This window comes from Oncorhynchus clarkii, chromosome 7 (genome assembly GCF_045791955.1).
Source record: "Oncorhynchus clarkii lewisi isolate Uvic-CL-2024 chromosome 7, UVic_Ocla_1.0, whole genome shotgun sequence".
Taxonomy (NCBI): domain Eukaryota; kingdom Metazoa; phylum Chordata; class Actinopteri; order Salmoniformes; family Salmonidae; genus Oncorhynchus; species Oncorhynchus clarkii.
The window spans coordinates 43,697,225-43,716,607 of NC_092153.1; the positions used below are offsets into that span (position 1 = coordinate 43,697,225).

Genomic DNA, 19,383 nt, shown 5'->3' on the forward strand with positions numbered 1-19,383 from the left:
AACAAAAACCTTGCTCTGAAGGTTCACTGTCAAACATTTGAAAATCTACACGGTGACTAAGTGTAGACATCTCTCATCACGATCATGCTACGATGTATCTATGCATGACTTATTTTAGTTGATGTTGTACAGTTTGTTATGTAAGCAGAAGACGAGGTCTGTGGTGTGTAGTAGACTTGTAGAGAGATCAGATATACGGTAGATCTTAGAGTGCAAATACAGGTAGGTACATATCTGAGTCGTTCATGTTTATGGACTCACCAAAGGGCATTTGACTGAAAAGCAGTTATTGGCACGGAATTTCTATGTTTCCCCTCAGTACTGTCTCTCAGTCATGATATAGTATATCACAGTTCCTTGTGAGAAAGAGTAGATTAATACATGGTTACATATCTACTGATTATTTAGCCAGGTGACCTTGTGTACCTTTTGAAAGCTTCCCTTTCATGGATCTCTTGGTGGATCAGTGTGATGTGTGTGCTCCTCACAACCCTGTCCATATCTCAACGCGTTGTGGCCCCAGGATGTGAGCAGGGAGGCTGGAGTGATCCAGTGGGGCGAGGATGGGGGTGTTAACACATCAGGAGCTCTGGGCTTCAGAGGAGCAGCGTGTCTGTGTTCTGTCTCTCACCGCCCAACAGACAGCGATGGGTTTTACCATCCCAGCCCTTCAGCTCACAGCTAAAAGGGAGGGGCACAAACCCAGGTTTAGTCCTCTAGACTGTTAACAGGGAGATGCCAGCCTACTTCCATAATATTATGTTGTGGCTAACCGGCATAGGCCAACACTACATAGAATTCAGTGGTCTTAACTATAAGTCCCACAGTGTGTAAAGTTGTGACAATCAGCTTGAAGTCTTATTGTATTTGTGGAAATTGAGAGACAACTAAATTATTTGGAAGGGAAATAGGTTCACCAACAATCGAATATGTTCCTGTGGTAAGTTCAGATGGACTCCACATGTATAGAGTCAATTTCACGCCTTAAGTATTGAATTAATAATAAAACATATGATAAAACCTTTCACTACGGCTGGCAGTGGCTAGCTACAGGCATGCAGTCTTGCATTTCATTCTTTTTGGCTAGCTATTCAGCCAGCCAACTAAGCTAACGTACCTCAGAATTGTCACGGGTCAATAATGAACAGATATTGGAAGCGTATCTATCTAATACATTTCATGACAAACCATGTAACTAGATAGGTAAACATATTAGTTAAATGGGTAGAAATAGAATAGAAAAAAGCTACCCTCCCCTGTCTATCCTGCTCAGTGATTGGGTTACGGTGAACCGTCACTCCAAAACTGGTGGACCAATGGAGACGCATTATCTACACCTCCCTCTAAACCCCACCTTCACAATTTTTTGGGTGCCAAAAGCGTAAGCAAAGAAATAGAAGACGAATGCAAAGATCAGAGTAACCTAACCAAATGTGGTAACTGCAGGCAAGAGCGTAGGCTAAATGGATTCGATAGGGTTGGTTGTTGGAAAAGTTTTGCTCACACTTTAATTTTTTTTGCTTTTGATATCATTCTTTATATTTACAATTCAAAAATGTATGCTTTCAATTATTTTGTTTGATCTCAACATCCATTATTTCACGTTTCCACGAAAATATCATTTTTACATTTGAAACTTTCTTTTTCATATTTACGATTTATTTGACTTTGAATTCAATTCTAAAGGCATGAAATTGACCCCATACACATGACATAACTCTTTAATTTTAGTATTTAAATAAGGTTGTGCGTTTCTCACGATCAGAGGAGGAAGTGAGTGTTGTGTTTGCCATGCCTCCTCCCAGAGGAGACTGGTGGGAGGAGCTATAGGAAGACAGGCTCACTGAAAGACTGGAATTGAATTAATGGAACAGTATCAAACACATCAAACATTTGGAAACCACATGTTTGACTCCATTGATTCCACTCCAGCCATTGCAATGAGCCCGTCCTCCTATATCTCCTCCCACCAGCCTCCTCTGCTATCACCCCAGCGTGCTAAACAGCCATATACCCCTATTTGATCAAGTTCAGCCAATCACTTCTCCATTTGGAAAGAGATCCTCGGACCAAAGGGGTATTTATCTTGACTGCATTCTCTGCTCAGTGTTCTGAAGCAGGTCCTCTCCAGGCCCACAGCACAACTGCTTTCTCCAGATGTAAGATCAGGACTGAAATCTTTCAAATTATTTAGTAATTCATGTTAATGTGCCAAAACCAGCCTAATTATTGACACAACTTTCCAATGCGACTTTGTGGCAGTTTATAGGATTAACATGCTTCAGTCCTTAAAGCCGTTTTGAAGTGCAATGTAGTTGAAAACGGAAAAGATACTCTTATTATTTTGGGATTGAGAAAGTGTGTGTGTGTGTGTGTGTGTGTGTGTGTGTGTGTGTGTGTGTGTGTGTGTGTGTGTGTGTGTGTGTGTGTGTGTGTGTGTGTGTGTGTGTGTGTGTGTGTGTGTGTGTGTGTGTGTGTGTGTGTGTGTGTGGGTTTGTCAGTGCTCATGTATGTAGGTCTGCACATGCTTGTCATTTCTTTATTCGTTTAAGGATTAGGAATCAAAAGCAGTCTGACAAAGGCGTTGATAACAGTAAGGATGACTCTTGACCAGATAGTTCAGTTATCACTATGCTGGATGGTGTTCAGGTTCAGAGCATGCAGGTCTAAGTTTCTCTGCCTATTTCCACGTGTTGGTGGTGCTGAAGTCAACAGACGACGATGCTCTATTACAAGATGAAGTTCTCCCTCAGAGAGATCTGTGTATGTTTCTGTTTCGATGCCTTTTTGAAATGTTTTTGTTTCTGTTTGAGCTTCATTTGAAGAACATGTCATTACAAACAGTTGGCTGCTTACATTACCCGCCACGCTGCTGTGGTTTTGAACGCTTCTGAAGATCAAGTTACTTTTCTAATCTGCTGCTTTTTATAGGAGTATTATTAGGAAAAAATAAGACAATTCACGAGTCCTACCAAAGAAAGGTCGCACGTGGAATGTTGCATGTTGGGAAGAAGACAGCTCACGTAGTAGTTCTCTTGACTGTATGTATAAAAAGGCATTTAATTTATTTATATCAGCATCAAGCTGAAAAAATTGCCATGTATTACAGGGTTGGCAAGCTTCTAATTCTGTGGCATTTACAGCTGGCTGTGTTTCCATGCATTTATAACACTTTGATTCTTAAGAGTTCCTTTAATCGCTTTTGCCCTGCTCCGAACATAATAAACAACTTGCTGTTGCTAAAGTGCCACATGGGGGAGATTGCTAACAAGAAAGTTAAACGTTTCTGCCACAAGCAGTTTTGTCACTGTGTTTTTCATGCTCTCTAACTACAGTAACCTACTCTCTCAGTGCGTGGCTGCAGTACAGTGGTTAAAAACGCCGACAGGCAAAATAGCTGCGAGGCTTCTCTAGTCGACTGTCTAGCTGTATGAAAGTGAATTGATGTCATTGATGGGTTGAAAAAACATTACAATGGAGACCAACGTAAACAAGTAACACTGGGTTTTTATTTTGACCTGTGTATCTAGATGACAGGATATCCCAGAGCCTACTAAACACCCACCTGCCCTCTGTCTTCTCTCTATCCCCAGTCACAGCACAGCAGCTCTTATCAGAATGGACTCTGGGAGATATCCAAGCTCATTTTTGTCCGGCTAAACGGGTTGCACTGGTAAATGTATGCTGTATTCAGAATACAGCATGTCACAGTGAATAGAGCCGTATTATGTTCTCTTGCGTCTCCTGCACTTATACTTCTTGTAAAGTAGAAAGAATTGTACTGATCGTGTTATCTTAGATGTGTTATCTTGAAGCTACTTAAAATAAATACCTTTTTAGGGGGAAATGTTTGGCTAGTTTCAATCTATTTTTCTATCAGCAGCACACAGACATACTTGTTTCTTTTTGTGGTTTGGGACATATTGATGTATAAAATGGTCTCTTTCTGGGAGATTGAAGACCTTTTATGACGTCAGGCTGCTATCAGGTGCAGACGTGTAACGTGACAGAGTCCCCGTGTGAGATTAACTGCGGCGACAGTAGTAAGCAAATTCCACCCGCAGATGAGTCGTTTTACAGGGAAACGAAAAGAAAATCACAAAAGTGAGTGTAAAATCTCCAAAAGATTTTGGCCTGCTCCTTCCACCTCGAAAAATGTGAAATTGAAATGAATCAGTTTGATTGATTTTAAGTCTTAAATGTTCAGACAAATTATTACCTCTAGGCCTCCCGGGTGGCGCAGTGGTTAAGGGCGCTGTACTGCAGCGCCAGCTGTCCCATCAGAGTCCCTGGGTTCGCGCCCAGGCTCTGTCGTAACCGGCCGCGACCGGGAGGTCCGTGGGGCGACGCACAATTGGCCTAGCGTCGTCCGGGTTAGGGAGGGATTGGTCGGTAGGGATCTCCTTGTCTCATCGCGCACCAGCGACTCCTGTGGCGGGCCGGGCGCAGTGCGCGCTAGCCAAGGTTGCCAGGGGCACGGTGTAGCCTCCGACACATTGGTGCGGCTGGCTTCCGGGTTGGATGCGCGCTGTGTTAAGTTGCAGTACGGCTGGTTGGGTTGTGAATCGGAGGACGCATGACATTCAGCCTTCGTCTCTCCCGTACGGGAGTTGTAGCAATGAGACAAGATAGTAGCTACTACAACAATTGGATACCACGAAATTGGGGAGAAAAAGGGGTAAAATTTAAAAAAATAAATAAATAATTATTACCTATAACTTTTTGAGAGGGTCCAGGCCAGCAACACCCATATTGATATTACCATATTAAAGAAATGGTGTATCCTCTGATATAGATGCAGCCGTTGAGAGGTCTGATTAAAGCAGCTCCCAGTTATATCAAATTCATATTTTCTGACTTGTTCTACGCATACTATGGAGAATTTTGGGAGCTATTTGGGAGCTATTTCTGGGCTTTGCAATTAGGCTTAGTTTTATGGGAACGGAGTGCAGAGAAAATAATAACTCTGTAGCGAAGAAAATTTGAAAAAGTGCCTATGTTGAGTTGATAATCTTGGTTCTTATTTGGACATTTTTGACATTGCTGAATTCACTTCATGGTCAATATCACTTTGGCAGTCCTTCGGGCTCTCCATTTATTTGAGAAAACAAATCCCTTTTACGGATAAAGCACCTGGTGTGGCTACTTAATGGAATGGCTTTAGAGTTATGTAAATAAACAGCTTGCATTTTCGGTGTGAGATTAAGAGGACTGGGAAGGCTGCTAGAGAGCGTGAGTATGGAGGGAGAGATAACTAAACAAATAAAGTTGACACATGGAATACGTTTTTTTTTGGGGGGGGGGGGGGGGGGGGGGGCACTCAATGTATGGCGTTCTAGTTAGATGTTACCTTTTGGTTGCTAGGGCTTGGTGAACTGTTAGGTTGTCTAGACTCTTTCAACAGCCGCAATGTCTTAGAAAGGCCCATGAGTCTGAGACGCAAGACTTGGGTTGGCTGGGTTTGGGTATTGGTTACAACCAATGAGTTGTATTAAGGGGAGTTAGATTTGTACAGTTTAACACTAGAGTAACTTGGCCCCTGTTGAGGTAGCAGTGGGTAACCATTAATGTATTGAGGATGTAGCCATGTCTTCTGTTTAACCTTGAGAAGATAACCAGAACCATGACAGGGAGTGAAAGGAGAGGAGAACAAGTGACCACTGAAACAAAGTAGTATGAGTGTTATATTACATTCAAATAGCTCCTCATGCTGTTTAGATTAGTGAGAAATGGAACCCTCTGACCCAAACATATCAAATAATATCCTTTTTAGTTTATTCAGCTGCAAGTTTGCCAAACTGCTCTAATTCACGTCATACATCGTTGCCAATTAAGTTCTCCTCTTGTTCCCCTTGTTGGATTGGCAAATAAATTATAATGTTAAAATATTTAAAATGTTGAATTAAAATTAGACAGTTAAATGACGCACACGAAGCGGAACACTTTTTTGAGAGGGAGTGGAAAGCTTTTTCATTCAAAATTGGAGTTTATTTAATGCAATCCAACAAGAAAGTCAGAGGCATTTTTAAACAAATATTTATTTACTGGGCTTTTGCACCGGTTTCAGTCTTGGCTCTTACATTGTTTTCATAGACAAAGTCTCCCTGGCCTAGGAGAAAAAAGTACAGGGCCGTACAGAGCCCTGAAAACAGGACTGACAAACACCATTAGCTGAAAAATTTCCATCTCATTGCAACTATGTTTTTGTTGACTTTACCGTACACGTCCTAATATGGTTACCTCCCTGTTAAAGCAGCCCAGCACAGAGCCGAGGGGCCCTCGCAGGGAGACGCTTTTAACTGCCACTTAGACAATAAGAAACAAATGTCACAGCTCGGCAAAAAGGCCCAGCTTTCACAGCCTTACAATACTCAACCTTCCATGGTGCTTGGCTCAGGCTGCTGTGTGATATTTATCCACTCTCCCATGTTACCTGTTGCTGTGCCCTCTCACTATATCCCCGCCAGCCAGCCTGCCTCCCCTACTCTCTCTATCTCTTTATCTCTCTCTCTCTCTCTCTCTCTTTATCTCTCTCTCTCTCTCTCTCTCTCTCTCTCTCTCTTTCTCTCTTTATATCTCTCTCTCTCTCTCTCTCTCTCTCTCTCTTTATCTCTCTCTCTCTCTCTTTCTATGTCTATCTCTTTATGTCTCACTCCATCTTTCTATCCCTCTCTGTCACTGTCTCTGTGTTAGCTGTTGACTGATCTGTCTCTGTTTGCCTTGTTTAGTTATTTATCAGGGGGAATAAGATTGATGTGTTTAGAGTGGCTGTTGTCTCTGCCGCAGAGCAGAGGCCAGTTCAGCTGCAGGTCATGCCCTGCCCAGGCCCCGGCCCCTATCTGATCTGCTCCCTCAGCCCGGGTGTTTGAGCTGGAGGCAGCATCTTACTGACACCAGAGGCCTTCTTATTCTCCACTCTGATGAGATCCCCTCAGTCCACATATGGTTTGAGTCCTGAGGTACAACAACAAATCTTTATTCTTTTTTAGAGTGTTTTTCTCGTCTATAGACTGAAGATAGATAGTCTTGGCTGTGAGCTGCTGTGGTGAATGTATCGAACTGTCAATGGTTCTGTCTCAATAGGCTTTGACTGATACCTGTCGCTCAGCTCCCCTAGAGGACATTGAGAATCCTTTCATTCATTTTATATGTAACATCGCTCTACTCAGTCTCCCCAGACCTGTATCCTGTATGTAGTATTACCATATTCCATTGGTGGATTAGGTGGTAGGTTAAACTAGCCTATGATTTCAGATGCATTTCTTTCTTCTCCCTTGTTGGTTAAAGATGTTGGCAGCCTCACCTCAATCCTAAAATCCTCACGTTTATGATATTTGCCCTGCATGATCTGTGCCCATGGATGAATGGGAAGATGGGACATGTGGAATGTTGAAGGTCAGTGTCCATGATTCACACAGGAATAGAGCGCAAGAATCCTTGTGAAAATACTTGGGCCGGGATCAAACAGATGTTATGTGATATATTCTTAACATTGACCTTTAAATGCATTTCTCTCTTTTTAGTAGCTTGTTCCATATGTTTAGGAAGACCAAAGTGGAGTGAGCCTTTCAAATACATTTAATTCAAATGGCAAGTAATTTTTAATTTTTATTTTTTTTTAATGGGTCTATAAATTTGGGGGGTTTGTAAGCGGCAAAGTAATAGGTTTCAGAATCATTACATAACTTGTTTGAAAGTTGCTATGTCTGCTCATGTGTTTAAACACAGTTTTCTAAATGAAATGAAACAATGTTATTTCAAGATGTAAACCATAACCACCTGGTCTCAATTATTAAGGTAGTGGGTTGTAACGTGGGTTTACCATCAATGTCCTGGTAACTAGCTGTGTTTCTACCTCACAGCATGTGAGCGAGGCGGCAGGTAGCCTAGTGGTTAGAGCATTGGGCCAGTAACCGAAAGGTTGCTGGATCGAATCCCTGGGCTGACGAGGGAAAAATCTGTCGTTCTGCCCCTGAACAAGGCAGTTAACCCACTGTTCCCCGGTAGGCCATCATTGTAAATAAGAAGTTGTTCTTAACTGACTTGCCTAGTTAAATAAAGGTTACATGTGAATATGTTTGATAGTTCAGTGTTAATAATAATTAGTGAGTGATTGGTCCAGTATCAGTGGGAGATCAGAGCCGTATGGAGAGGCTTGGTATAGAATGTGTAATACCCAGTGAATAGGCTGTTATCAATAAAACGTCACAATACGTTGCAGAGCGTTCAATTTGACTGCTGGGGCCAAGGAGACCCCCAGCTCCGCTATAACCATTGGCCGTTTTCAAGGGATTGTTAAATAAATGTACAACTATTTGGTTTCAATATTATCTTACCTCTTGAACTACACAGTTCAGATTATTCCACATTTAGCTCTATCATCAGTTATACAGCATGTAACTGCTTGCTTTTCATGATCAGTAAACATCAATTGATCATGTATTTTCAGATATGTGAGGACAGGTGGCCTATCCATTTGGCATGTAGCTAGCTTGCTTGCTAAGCAAACAAAATGTGTCATTTGGCTTGCTTCATCAGAGATTAGGCTTTTGGAAAGAGCTTGACATCGGCAAGGCCTCGGTCCTGGTAAAGTAGTCAGTGTGACAACTGTCATCACCGCTATAGATGGCAAGCAAATATAGCCACCCAAGTGAATTCCCTGAAAGTTTGTATCTAGCTATATTGACATGATCTGTTGTTAGCTACTGTAGCTAGCCAATTTGATGTTGTCCATTAATCAATGTAGCCATTATGTCTGTCAGCAGCGATCGTGATAAACACTCTTAAAAACAGTGTTGAAAAGGGGATAACGTTGAAAAGGGGATAATGTTGAAATGGGGATAACGTTGGCTAACTTCGCTAGGTAAGCCTACGTTGGTTGGAGAGAAAAAAGTACATTAGGTCTACTTACCACTGTTTAGCACACTGTATAAAGTCTCTCCCGGTAGCTTGCAACGTATACATTATCAGCTAACCGTAGGCTACGTCGACAAATGTGTCCTTCTGCTGCTTGAATGGCAGATTCCACAAAGGATGGGAAATTAACCTAAACCACTCATACTTGTCTGGTATCGTTCACTTTTATTTTATAACACTCAGATATCCAATTAATAGTAGCCCACTATTCAGAGATATCGTGAGGCTACCCTACGTATCTGAAATGACGTGATCAATTGATGTTTTCTGATCATGAAAAGCGCGCAGTTACTTGCTGTATAACTCAGATGATAGAGATACATGTGTGCAATTGTTTTGCATTTAATCTGACATGCTCTTCAAGTGGGGATGATATTACAACCAAATATTTAACATTTATTTAGCAATTGCTTCAAAACGGCAAAAGGTTGTCAATGGTTTTAGCAGTGCTGTGTGTCTCCTTTGCCCCCCAGCAGGCAAATCCCCATCAGGTTGTCGTTTTATTATGAATTATTTCAAGCCTAGTTAAAAATGTACTTCGTTGTTGATGTCATTTTGGTTTTTAAGTTTGGTATTTGAAGTATTCTGCGTAACAATATTTTTTCAAAATGTTTGTTTATAAAACATTTGTATTTCTAGTTTTCGAAAAAACATTTGGTGGGGGGAAATAAAGCCTGCCCTATCTGATGCTAATGAACTTTGTGAGGAGGTTGTTTGCTGACTTCAAGGTCAGTTTCTGAGAATGGCTGCACGTTTTGTTGTAAACATATTTACAGCCAAAGATGTGTAAACATTGTATACAGGTGGAGAGGCAATACTGGTAGATTTTTTTTTCGTAATGACCTTTCCCCCCCTGATGTGTGCTAAAAGGCAGCATGTGTGTGTGTTAACTTGTATTTGTGTTACAGTGAGTGCACTAGCAAAAAAAAATGTACCACAAAGCGTAATGATGTGCCTGCTCTCAATGTGAAGCTGCTGAGAGAGAGAGAGAGAGAGAGAGAGAGAGAGAGAGAGAGAGAGAGAGAGAGAGAGAGAGAGAGAGAGAGAGAGAGAGAGAGAGAGAGAGAGAGAGAGAGAGAGAGAGAGAGAGAGAGAGAGAGAGAGAGAGAGAGAGAGAGAGAGAGAGAGAGAGAGAGAGAGAGAGAGAGAGAGAGAGAGAGAGAGAGAGAGAGAGAGAGAGAGAGAGAGAGAGAGAGAGAGAGAGAGAGAGAGAGAGAAAATTAAAGAATTAAATATGAAGTTGCTCAGGCACATCTTTGGGTGTAGTGTTGAAATATAAAACGTATGTTGCCGACTACCCACTGTGAAGGTGCATTTGGACTTAGTATCCTTTAATTAGAAGTGAGATATTAGCATTTCATAGGGCTTTACGCTGGGCAAGGGAATGGCCGGCCCGGCCGCCGAGCCTTCATTAGCCAGCCTCTCTGCATGTGATGAGCGCCGTCATTAGCTGATGGAGTGGATTTGCCCTAGCTGTACCTTGAAAGGCACATCATTTACATACGTTCAAGGAATAAGGCCTTTAATGGATTCCTCAATGAATAAAATAAAAATGCCACTTCTTAAAATGTTCAAGAATCAGTTTCTGATAGTGTACATCAGTAGCCAGCTACTTCTTTTGTTGGATGGATGGAGTAAGGAAAAAGGGGACAAAAGAGGGAAGAAATACTGGCAAAGAGAGCTGAGATTGACTTATGTTTGAAACTTAAGGCATCGGAATTCACTTTGCGAGTCGTGTAGTGTGTCATAAATTCTGAATTAAATCAATAATGTGGGGACGTGAAAGTATAAAATCTTTGGATCAAACAGGAGAAATATGACATGCAGACTGCCTTTTGCCTCCAGACATGGGCACATAAATAAGATGTGCATGATTTGTCAGAGGAAGTGCTAGGCGTCACTCAGTGGGGGCTGGGCTGGGAGATTGAGGTGTTAATATCACCATGTTTATCAGAGGGAAAGCAGGAGAGACAATGGTTAAACTTGTGTGCACGTGTGTGTGTGCGTGCGTGTGTATCTCTCACACACACACACACACACACACACACACAGTGATAGTGAAGACCATTCTCTGAATCAGCCGTGGAGTGATCAATAAAATACTAATGAGCTCCTGAAGTGGCAAGTGTGGGAAATTGCGTCTTTGATCACACAGGGTTTGGGAAATGTAACCTGAGTGTGGAGCCAACCAGGTAAGAACTCCCAGTGCCACCCCTCCACATCACTCCCACCCGCCCCTGCACTCCCTGCCCGACACACAGACCTGTCGGCTGGGAAGGATCTTCCTCATCTTCTCCAAAACACATATTTATTTTGGATGTTTTCATTGAGAGTCTACACGGTGATTACAGCTGTTCATTAACAAAATTGGGTATTTGTTTTAAACTTTAACCAATCACTTTGATATGCTAATTACAGTGTAATTTCATTTGAGCCCCGTAATGATGATGCTGTTATTAAGGACATAAATGATGCAGTTAAGCTGAGAGTAATCTCATTTGCATACTGTTCATGCCAGTAAATTAAGCCCTTTCCTGCACTGCTTCAGGTTTAATTTTCCACTCCTTTTCACACAGCAGCAGCAGTATCTCTCAGCCCCGTGCCTAATATGCAGGCCAGCCTTTTTGATGTGGAGGGAGAGAGAGACACTTCCTCACACTAAATCTAGTCACAATATGTAACACATAACAGAACTCATTACTGTGTGTCTTTAAGAAGTTGGGATTAATAAGACGAGGTACTTTTTACTCTTTATAGTCATACACAAATACACTGCTCAAAAAAGTAAAGGGAACACTTAAACAACACAATGTAACTCCAAGTCAATCACACTTCTGTGAAATCAAACTGTCCACTTAGGAAGCAACACTGATTGACAATAAATTTCACATGCTGTTGTGCAAATGGAATAGACAACAGGTGGAAATTATAGGCAATTAGCGTGGTTCTGCAGGTGGTAACCACAGACCACTTCTCAGTTCCTATGCTTCCTGGCTGATGTTTTGGTCACTTTTGAATGCTGGCGGTGCTTTCACTCTAGTGGTAGCATGAGACGGAGTCTACAACCCACACAAGTGGCTCAGGTAGTGCAGCTCATCCAGGATGGCACATCAATGCGAGCTGTGGCAAGAAGGTTTGCTGTGTCTGTCAGCGTAGTGTCCAGAGCATGGAGGCGCTACCAGGAGACAGGCCAGTACATCAGGAGACGTGGAGGAGGCCGTAGGAGGGCAACAACCCAGCAGCAGGACCGCTACCTCCGCCTTTGTGCAAGGAGGAGCAGGAGGAGCACTGCCAGAGCCCTGCAAAATGACCTCCAGCAGGCCACAAATGTGCATGTGTCTGCTCAAACGGTCAGAAACAGACTCCATGAGGGTGGTATGAGGGCCCGACGTCCACAGGTGGGGGTTGTGCTTACAGCCCAACACCGTGCAGGACGTTTGGCATTTGCCAGAGAACACCGAGATGGGCAAATTCGCCACTGGCGCCCTGTGCTCTTCACAGATGAAAGCAGGTTCACACTGAGCACATGTGACAGAGTCTGGAGACGCCGTGGAGAACGTTCTGCTGCCTGCAACCTCCTCCAGCATGACCGGTTTGGCGGTGGGTCAGCGGTGGGGTGGCATTTCTTTGGGGGGCCGCACAGCCCTCCATGTGCTTGCCAGAGGTAGCCTGACTGCCATTAGGTAGCGAGATGAGATCCTCAGACCCCTTGTGAGACCATATGCTGGTGCTTGTTGGCCCTGGGTTTCCATTGATCATTTTTGTGTGATTTTGTTGTCAGCACATTCAACTATGTAAAGAAAAAAGTATTTAACAAGAATATTTCATTCATTCAGATCTAGGATGTGTTATTTTAGTGTTCCCTTTATTTTTTTGAGCAGTGTATATCTGTGCCCCTTGTACCCCATGTTCATGTTTTTGGCATGTTTCATCCCCTACCTGAAAAACATTACAAGCGTTACAAACTGTAAAGCTATAATGATGTCCCGAGAATCAGCTGAGCCTACAGTCGTATTGGTTGGCTTTCCAGTTACATGTTGATCATACAGTAGATCTCTTCAAAGGGTTGATTGTATCTTGATATTCTTCCTTTGAAAGAAGATGAATGAAAAGATGATTTTTATGTCCATGTTTTTTTCCCTTCTCCAAATGACCCTTTATCATTAGATAATGATATAATGCATTCATGGAAAATGGTGACAGGTGTGTGCATACATGTTGTTCATGTCCACAAACAAGTGGCACACAATTCTTTCTCTGAAGGGAAATTACCTGAAACGACCGTATTATTCTTAAAGGGATCAATGGAAAGAGTGTTCACAGAATCACAACATAGGTAATTGTTGAAGGCGGTTTGGTACCTTCATTAGAGAAGCAGTAGCTCATGGTCTCTCATTGTGTATTGTTTGCTCTGTGAGGGTAAACATGTTTGTCACACAGAGGTGTATTTATGCTGATCAAACAGTTCAGCCAGGGGATTGCCAATGCCAAGGTCTTTTGGCTTCTTTTAGAGATGAACGCCCGTGCTGCACAAACCTCCCTTACGATTCGAAAACGTACCCTTTTGTCTTTCCCTGAAAGCATCACGTCCAGCTCCAACACGGCATCTCCTTTGTATTTTGAAGGCGGGGGGGGGGGACGCATTTTATGGAGTTAACACTGACAATAGAATTGCCCTTCAGCAAGAATGCTTTTCCGTTTTGTACCATAAAGAATATTATTTTTCTGCCAGACAATTTTCTCTGTTAGTCTCTAATTGGCTACATAAATCTCTGGCGTTGAGGGTGAAGAATGTTGCGGTGTCACAGAGTGTAATCTTCACCCTTATTTACCAATTCATTAAGATTCATTGATGCAGGATCGGCGAGAGGAAATGACAGCATAAATCAGACCTCCAACATAATGACCCTAATCAGTTGGGAATTGCAGAAAATGTCATCATGAACTATGTCCTTGTATTAGTGCCACTGTACATTGTCATTGCGCTGCTTTATGAGTGGGACGCATCCTCCTGACATCGGGCTGTATTTAACCAAAAAGAGTTGTTAAAAACTGATTCCATTAAAGCGCTGAGATTCATACAAGGTCTTTCAGTATTTAGCCCGGTGCCCTTTACCTTCAATTTAACTGCTTAACGGAAGACACGTACCCCTCCTTTTTAACCCACCGTGTCCTCTCTCTGGAAAGCTAGAGCTTATAAAATAATGACACAACCCAGCACGGTAATGTCTAGGAGACACAGCACCTGAGGATGCAGTGGGAGGGGTCAGGAGTCTGACCACTCCCATGCCAGAAGCAATGGATGGGGTGCCAACATGTATTTGGTCCTTTGTCCTGATTGGTTAATGGCCACCCATTACTTATCCAATCAGTTGAAAGAAGCCATTAACGAATGTGCTTGAGGTGGATGTTATTTAGTTACTGTCAAGATAACACTGCTTTTTCTGCAGTTTTCCACACAATTGCATTGATTTGAACTTCAGTAGAATGACGCCCTCGTCTCATAGAATTTAGTAGCAGCATCTTGGCTCATTGGAGGCCATTGAGATTCATTATTTGTAATGTGTTCTCTTTCTGTCTAAACTTGTGGTTAGCACTCTGGGCCTAAATGATCGCTTGACTGCAATTAAACTGGTCCCACACATTACTCTCTGTATAATCCTCCAACTCAAGCACCTTCAGAATGGAATTGTATTGATTCTGTTATGTGTTTATTAGAATACCTCACACACGTTGGGCAATAGTTAAATATTAAGTTTCTCTCATCACACGAGATAACTATTGAAGCCAAATGCCCATTGCATTTCCTTGCCATTATTTGTGTATAAAGGTTAATGATTGTGGCTGGCAATCAAAAGCTGAACTTTATCTCTGTGTAACTAACTCCAAACAAAGGAACTGGGTGATAAGCACCTGTACTGCACTGTACTCAGCAGTGACACATTTTACACCGTTTGAGTATTGAACACAGCTCAGTGTATGTGGTAAGACTAATGTAGCAGGGGGGAGACTGAACTCTTGTATTTACTGCTGTCGATGATAACGATGCTATTGAATAGTGGGGTAATAGACAGTGTCTGTACCTAACGCTGCCAGGAACCTTTTCCAACAATGATATAACTGTAGAAAGTTGCAAAGACTCAGAGTTGTCAATGCACATCAGCAAGTGGGTAAGTTTACCCCCCCCCCCCAAGACAGTGTTTCTAATAATATGGCCCTCATATGGTTTAGGAACAGAGCATTAATTAGATAAGTTCATAGGCTAAACTTCCTTTCCCTAGGAAAATGCATCTGACACATTTCATCCTTGCAAGTCCACATTTCCACCCCCTTGGGAATGGGCCGTGCATGAATTCTAGTAAAAATGATTAAAAATATATGACACACTTTTTAAGTAATGTTAAAACAATAAGCGTTTTTACAGGTCCCATAGGATGCGGAGAGATTGAAGTCTGTGTTTTTCTTTCGGCGTGTGTGTTTGACAGTTCTAATTGGTAAGATGAGCTTGAGGGCAGCGAGGCCTGCTTTTCCCACGCATTGGGTCTGGTCAGGAAAGAGGCCCACGTCTCTCGATGTCTGTCCTCTCGCTGCAGTGTTAATCGGTGTGAGCCTCGTGTGAGTGAGATTATCAAAGTCAAATGAAGGAGAGTCGTTGAGGAATGTGTGGTAAACCACTCCTAAAAGCAGTTCACATCACACCAGTACTTTTCCATTCATGTACTACCGTTTTGAAAGTCGTTTCTGTTTACTTAATCTCAATTGGGCGTTGTGTACTAAAAATACTGTGCCCTGCCTTACTTTTGCACATTCCGTCATTGTCTCTGCTTAGCAGGCCTGTACGTTTTGGTGTATATGGGAAGGCTTCATGCCAAGGAGACAAACTGTTTGGTGTATTTTCTGAAATGATGTATCTACTTAGCCTCCCTACTGGAGAGTGTGCCTTCTGCTCCCATCCTTGTTGTTCATTTATCTGAGCTTGTAGTGTGGTAATAGGTTCATATTCATATGAATCATCATCCTCAGTATCAGTGGATGTCAAGCCCATTTCTCTGTATAAAGTGTAGTAATACATTTGAATCAGAATTTTACGCTTGAGGATCCCATTATATTCTTCACAATGTGTCATAAATATGTGTTTGGGCTCTTCCCTTTGCCCTCGCTATATGGGGGTAAATGGGTTTGGGGCATAACTGAAATGAGAATGAAGGTTGTTTGGGAGGTGAGATGAGACAGGAAACTAAACACTCAGGGGTAGCTAGGCCTCACTGACTGGATTCACATGAGCAGATGGCAACTTGTATGCATGAAACATTCATGAACAAGGTGACGTGCAGCTTGAAATTGCCCGCACCAATTTCTCTTTTGTGCTTGTTGTAATCGTTACCTGTTTCTGAATAGTTTATTATTTGCTCTAACGTGAATGGCGTAACACAGATCTCACACTGTGTGTGTGTTTGACTCAAAGTCAAACCAATATTATTTTATTTGAAAGAAATCGATTCAGTATTCATTGTATAACCACAGTATTCATTCCAGTATTATATGGGTAAATTATGGGGCACCTGCAGTTAAATTTGTCGGATGAAAACAACATTGCTTGTTTTTCCGTCGACCTGTCCTGTTGTTATTGGGAACAGCTTCTGGGTTCCTCAGACATCCTTTGTTGTTTCCAAACCCTAGTTACTGAATAATTAAAGCAGGTAAATGTTTAACATGTTTTACAAGTTTCTTGCTGTGGTGTCGTTGAAGACACTCTGTGTTGGATCTGTAGTAAAAGTGTCTCTACTGCCGTGTTTTCACTCAATCCTGATGCCTCGATCAGACCGACATCTTCGTCTCAGAGCATTTTGTATTATTCTCTAAATAAATCTGACACTCCATTTAGTATGATATGTTACGTTTCATATGGTATGTATTCATTTGCGGATGTCCATCACCCATTTTGTATGTAATGAATTACAATTTGTATTATATATTACAAATTTGCAAAAACTTAGAATATGTTACGCATTTGCTAAGTTTATGATATGTTACGAATTCTAGCTAGGTGCCAATGTTAGCTAGCTGGCTAACGTAAGTTAGGCTAGGGGTTAAAGGTTTGGGCTAAGGTTAGGTTTAAGTTTAGGAGTTAGGTTAAAAGGGTTAAGGTTAGGGGAAGGGTTAGCTAATATGCTAAGTAGGTTGAAAGTAGCTGAAAAGTTGCTAATTAGCTAAAATGCTAAAGTTGTGTGTGATGAGATTCGAACTTGCAATATTTAGGTTACTAGACAATCGCGTTATACACTACTTTCATTTTGTTATACGTTACTCACCAAAAGTAACATATCATACTAATTTGAATATCCCAGATTTAAGTTTGCTATGTTGCATCTAGTCTATGAGACCAGGCTGTGCACCAATACCAGCTAATAAATTCTACAGTCAAATGTTTTTCATTATGTAATCCAACATTTGTACTGGATATGTGTGCAACAAAAGTTCAACAGTCCCCCATTGTTACCACTGCGCCACTCGGGAGTTGATAGGAATAGTATCAGTGCAAGAGGCGTCACTTCAGTCCCTTGTTCGAATCCAGGCTGCATCATCTCCGGCCATCCGATAGGGGCGGCGCACAATTGGCCCAGCGTCGTCCGGGGTAGGCCGTCATTGTAAATAAGAATTTGTTCTTAACTGACTTGTCTAGTTAAATAAAGGTTCCATTTAAAAATCAAGTCTACGCAGACAATTGGATGCATACGTTGAAATTATCAAACATACAGTATGCACCACACAGAATACACTGCAACTGCCTCTGCAATGGCATGCTGCAAGACAAACGCAGCGTTCCATTTGAAATGAATGTACAGTGTCTTGCGAAATTATTTGGCCCCCTTGAACTTTGCGACCTTTTGCCACATTTCAGGCTTCAAACATAAAGATATAAAACTGTATTTTTTTGTGAAGAATCCACAACAAGTGGATATTATTGGATATTTCGAACTTTTTTAACAAATCAAAAACTGAAAAATTGGGCGTGCAAAATTATTCAGCCCCCTTAAGTTAATACTTTGTAGCGCCACCTTTTGCTGCGATTACAGCTGTAAGTCGCTTGGGGTATGTCTCTATCAGTTTTGCACATCGAGAGACTGACATTTTTTCCCATTCCTCCTTGCAAAACAGCTCGAGCTCAGTGAGGTTGGATGGAGAGCATTTGTGAACAGCAGTTTTCAGTTCTTTCCACAGATTCTCGATTGGATTCAGGTCTGGACTTTGACTTGGCCATTCTAACACCTGGATATGTTTATTTTTGAACCATTCCATTGTAGATTTTGCTTTATGTTTTGGATCATTGTCTTGTTGGAAGACAAATCTCTGTCCCAGTCTCAGGTCTTTTGCAGACTCCATCAGGTTTTCTTCCAGAATGGTCCTGTATTTGGCTCCATCCATCTTCCCATCAATTTTAACCATCTTCCCTGTCCCTGCTGAAGAAAAGCAGGCCCAAACCATGATGCTGCCACCACCATGTTTGACAGTGGGGATGGTGTGAGCTGTGTTGCTTTTACGCCAAACATAACGTTTTGCATTGTTGCCAAAAAGTTCAATTTTGGTTTCATCTGACCAGAGCACCTTCTTCCACATGTTTGGTGTGTCTCCCAGGTGGCTTGTGGCAAACTTTAAACAACACTTTTTATGGATATGTTTAAGAAATGGCTTTCTTCTTGCCACTCTTCCATAAAGGCCAGATTTGTGCAATATACGACTGATTGTTGTCCTATGGACAGAGTCTCCCACCTCAGCTGTAGATCTCTGCAGTTCATCCAGAGTGATCATGGGCCTCTTGGCTGCATCTCTGATCAGTCTTCTCCTTGTATGAGCTGAAAGTTTAGAGGGACGGCCAGGTCTTGGTAGATTTACAGTGGTCTGATACTCCTTCCATTTCAATATTATCGCTTGCACAGTGCTCCTTGGGATGTTTAAAGCTTGGGAAATCTTTTTGTATCCAAATCCGGCTTTAAACTTCTTCACAACAGTATCTCGGACCTGCCTGGTGTGTTCCTTGTTCTTCATGATGCTCTCTGCGCTTTTAACGGACCTCTGAGACTATCACAGTGCAGGTGCATTTATACGGAGACTTGATTACACACAGGTGGATTGTATTTATCATCATTAGTCATTTAGGTCAACATTGGATCATTCAGAGATCCTCACTGAACTTCTGGAGAGAGTTTGCTGCACTGAAAGTAAAGGGCTGAATAATTTTGCACGCCCAATTTTTCAGTTTTTGATTTTTTTTAAAAGTTTGAAATATCCAATAAATGTCGTTACACTTCATGATTGTGTCCCACTTGTTGTTGATTCTTCACAAAAAAATACAGTTTTATATCTTTATGTTTGAAGCCTGAAATGTGGCAAAAGGTCGCAAAGTTCAAGGGGGCCGAATACTTTCGCAAGGCACTGTACTTCTGGTATACCAAAACACATTCACAC

General features: G+C 42.0%; 1 protein-coding gene across 4 annotated transcripts in view; it reads left to right on the forward strand.

The window, feature by feature from the left end:
- The window catches only part of LOC139413348 (forkhead box protein P1-B), a 208,293-nt gene that overhangs the window by 90,931 nt on the left and 97,979 nt on the right, over positions 1-19,383 (forward strand). The gene's annotated exons all lie outside the window — the stretch shown is intronic.